Raw genomic sequence first — 5,000 nt, 5'->3', positions numbered from 1 at the left:
TAATAAGTGGGAAATAATTTAATTTTACGATCGAAAAATTTAATTTCGGATAATTTTTTTTTATTTTTTTTTTTAACGCAAACAGGATATTGAGATGAAATTTAATAAAATTCTCACATTAAAAATTACATTATTATTGGCTTTAAAAAAAAAAAAAATCGTTAGTGCCAACTTAACAACAACAAAAAAAAAATAAAAATACAGTAAATAAAATAATTGAAAACAATGATGATGATGATGATGATTAACTTTTTTGTTTGTAACGAATTCTTCGGGTGATTTCAGAAAAAGAAAAAAATTAAAAAACTTTGCGATATTATAAAAAACTTTCATGTGGCGGACAAAATAAATAAAATTTCTTAATTTAAAAAAAAACCCAACCCGACAACCTTTTGACCTCCCTACAGTAAGAGATTGACTATTTGTCTCCTCTAACAATACCGGTTATTTAAAAAAAAAAATCTAAACTTTTTACATGTTTTAACTTTTTAATCGTTTTTTTCAAGAGAACTTTTCTCTCTCTCTCTCTTTCAATATTTTTTCTATTTGGTAAATTTTTCTTTTTTTTTTTTTTTTTTTTTACTACCCTCCGGGGCACGCAAATACCCAAAGATTGTTTGATTTTATTTAGGAAATTATTAGTATTTTTATTTTTTATTTTTTTCCTATAACCGAAAAAATTGCCCTAAAGGCAAGAAAGAGAGAAAAAAAAAACTAAAATAAAAATTTTAATTAATGTTTTTTCATCATCATCATCATCATCATCAATAGAAATAATACGTACAAGTTTTTAAATTTATTTTGACTTCTAAAAGGGGAGGGGGGTTGTTGTTGTTGTTGTTGTTTGTTGTTGTCGTGTCAGTATATGAATAATGTAAACGAGTTTTAAAAACATCATTAAATAAATATTCGAAACAAAATTTCAAAAAAAAAACTAATTAATGTTAAAAAACTAAAATGATGATGATAATGATAATATTTTTAATGGCGGGCAAAAAGTAACGTTTTAATTATAATAACACGAGAAAAAAAAACAAAAAAAATTATTATAAACAAAATATTCCATAGTAATGCAATTTGAATAAATTTACTGTTTGTAATGTAATAATAATAATAATAATAATATTGATTATGCTTTTTAAATAATTTAAAATAAATAAAAAAAAAACGATTATTGGTAATTTAGTATCACGACCTAAAACGAATTAGTCTGATAATTAAAAAATTTACGTCACTACCTTAAGTTTAGTTTCTGTTGTTGTTGTTATTAGTCTTTTTTTAGTTTTACTAATAATTATTATTATTATTATTGTACTTTTTATATTTAGCATGAGTTCAACGAATGATTATTATGAAACCAAATCTTTTAAACTTTTACACCTTTTACTAAAATAGTACCTATTTTAGCCTTAGCCTAGTACCTATTTAATACCTTATTTTAATAAGGTTATTTTGTAAAAAAAAATTATATTATAGCATTGGCAGTGTAGCAGAAGAAAAAAAAAAAAGTCAACAAAGTAAAAGGAGTTTTCTTTTTGTTGTGAAAAAAAAAAAAAAAAAAGTATTAGTCAAAGGTCAAACTTAGCCAACAATCAATTCCAAATAATAAACGCAAGCTAACATACAATCTATATAATTTTACAATATAAATTTAAATTTTTTTTTTTTTTTTATACTTTTAACTTAGTTTTTATAACCAAAAAAAAAAATTTAGTATTAGGGAAATCGATTAGCATAAAATCTAAAACAAAGAACCTATAAGGCTATTTCAATATCCCAAACATTTACGAGAATGTCGGTGTCGACCCCAAATACAATGCACGCATACGTTCGTACGCACTCACGCACACACGAAAACGCACACGCACGCAGGCAAACACCATAACAAAACATTTTTAATAATAGTATTCACCCAGTTTCTGAAAATTTCAACAAAAAACTAATATTAGGGGATTAAAAAAAAAAAAAACGAAGTAAATCGCTTTACGAATAAACAAGAAAATTTTTCTCATCGAGTTATAAAATTTTTCTTATTTTATTATAAATTCGCAACCGACCAATCACGTGATTCATTTAAATTTTTTTTAAATTTTAACCGTCGAAATGAAAATAAGAAAAAATTTAAAAAATAATATTGAGATTTACCTTAAAAAAAAAAAAAGAATTGATTTTTGATCGACCCATATACTCGCACAAAATTTTGTCCACCCTTTTTAATATAAAATTTAGGGTGAATAATAAAAAACAAGTAAAATGAATAAGAAAAAGGGCAGGAGAGCAGATGTTTTTAGATTTAAAATTTTTTTTTTTTTTTTCGAAAAACCTTGTTTCGAAAGGAAAAATATCTTCTTATACACATCATCGTACGCAATCGAAAGATGCGAAAAATTTATTGGAACAATGGGTTTTAACATTTAGTCTCTGCATCATAGTCTCTGCTTTTTTTTTTTTTTCGAAAGCAACAACCCGAGAAAGAGTACGGAAAAAAAGGAAGAGAGAAAGAAACGATAAAGAGTCCGTCACGGATCCAGCATCAATATCGAGAAGCTGCAGGCAAACATGATTTCGATGAGATATTACGAAACAAAAAAAAAAGAAAAAGAAAAAAAACCAAAAGCAAAATAATAACTTGTACGAGGCCCGTGCCCACGTTTATGATAATTTATGTGTAAAAAAAAACCATAGAGGCAATAAGAGAAATAACATGTTTTCACAAAGAATTGTGATAGCCCGAAACAATTTTGGGCGTGGGCGGCACGAATAATTTTTTTCCTTTTTTTTTCGTATAATTTTCAATAGAGATAATCGAGAGAGTTCGATTTACATACCATCGGGACACAAACAACTTTTTTTTTCTTTTTTTTTACGAATAGTTATTCTAATTAAACAAACACGATTGAAAAATCTTATTTAAAATCAATTTACCCTCCTCGATCAAAAAAAAAAAAAAAAAAATCTTTCGTAACAATGTGTGTGTGTGTGCAAACAAGAGAGAATTTTAATGTTTATGTTTTCCCACAGAAACAAACAAAATATATTAATCGCACATTGTCAAACCAAAATTTTCTTTCTTCACTATATTATTACACGTGTAATTTTAATATTAATAATAATAATAAAACAGATTTTAAACGCATGTTAATTTTGTTATGATTACACTTGTTCGAAAAGCTCACTCTCTCTCCCTATTAAAAAAAAAAAAAAAAACCGTGCAGAGCTTTTAAAAAATCATTCAATTTATTATTAAACCGCCATATTTAAAAAAAAAAATCAAGATTAAAATCAAAAATCTTTTACACAATAATAATAATAATAAATCTGGAAAAAAAAAAAGAAAGAAAATTTTAACATTTTAGTTTCCTTTTTTATTTTTAAGTAATATCTACCAAATTCAATCAAGTTGAAAATTTAACAATTTTCTATTTAAAAATACGTTGGCATAAATTCGCAAAAGAAAAAAGCAGATGTTAAATAAATACATATAATCCACTTATTGTGTTGGCCATCGTTACGGTCAGAGAATCCTGTATGATAAGGGTCAAAAACAAAAAAGGTATAAAAAGAGAGAGAGAGAGAGAGAGAGGGAAAAACCAAACGAAAAAAAGAGAGAGAGAGAGGGAAAAACCAAACGAAAAAAAGAGAGAGAGAGAACGTGTGTGTATATGTGGGGGGAGAATAAAATCGCTCCATAAAAACTTCCCCTGTTTCGACAAATAATTCTTCCTTGAATGCACGAGACTCCAAAAAAAAACCGTACCTGATTCTGTTTTTACAGACTTAAAGCACGCCTTCCTTTTTAGGTATCTATCCATACATATATATTTTTTTTTTTCTTTCACCCACTCCTTAATTTACCCTTCCTCATATTTCTTTTCAATATGTCTGTCATCCTTGACGATAAATTTCCGGCTTGTTTGCTTTTTCCTTTTTTTCTTTTTTTTTTTTTACTCAATAAATATCATCTAATATTACATTTACTCATTTGTTTTGCAATCGAAAGGTAAATTCTTCACTGGTGGTGGTTTTTGTTATAAATAAATAATTCCAATTTTAACCTAAATAATTTAACAAAATCCAGGATTAAACCTGAACGAGCTTTGAATCGAACCTTATTTAATACAAAAAAAAACCTTAAACGTTCATTTAAGTATAACAGCAAATCATTCATTAATTACACCATTTTTTTCCAGGTTTTTAATAGCGAGTTACATTCATAACAAACCAAACGAACCTAACGAACCTAAAACGTTAATTAAAAACGAAAAAAAAAAAAAAAAAAAGTAAAGGCTTGGTGGTTTTTATTATAAGTTTTCTCATTTTAAATTCTTTTAAGCGCCTGCGCGAGAATCCTATAATGATGCATCACCAAGGAGTAAAATGGCTCAGGTTTTTGTTCGAACAATAACGAATTCAGGCACGTTCTCTTTCTACCAAAAATAATAATAATAATAATAATAATAATAATAATAATAATAATAATAATAATAAATAAATTCCTTCACGTGTGTAGTAGTATGATGTTTTTCAAAACATAAAGTGTTGAAACAAATTTTGAGAATGGAGACATGACATGAAGTGAAGGAGTGGAAAAGAGACAGTCAAAAAAAAAAAAAAAAAAAAAATTAGGAAATAATAATAATGATGATGATGATGATGATGATGATGATGATGATGATAATGATTATGCTGTTGTTGTTAATAACGGCAAAAAAAAAATTTTTTTTTTTTTACTGTAACTCCATTTTTTTTTTTTTTTTCACTAAAACAAAAAATAAATACTTCAAAATACTAATATTTGTACAAGTCGAGATCATTTGGACAAAAAATAGAAAAACTAAAACATTTTTTGAAAGAAAAATATTTTTAGGATGCTAATGAAATAAATTGAAAAAATAAACATTTTTAGTTTTTTAGTTATTTAGTTTTTTTCATAAGAGAATTCCTCATTGTAAATAAAATAAATATTTACATTTGATTTTCATCTTACGTGGCGTATTACA

The sequence above is a fragment of the Pediculus humanus genome, genomic scaffold (genome assembly GCF_000006295.1).
Source record: "Pediculus humanus corporis 1103172107561 genomic scaffold, whole genome shotgun sequence".
Classification (NCBI taxonomy): Eukaryota; Metazoa; Arthropoda; class Insecta; order Psocodea; family Pediculidae; genus Pediculus; species Pediculus humanus.
Note: the sequence above shows the minus strand (reverse complement) of the source record.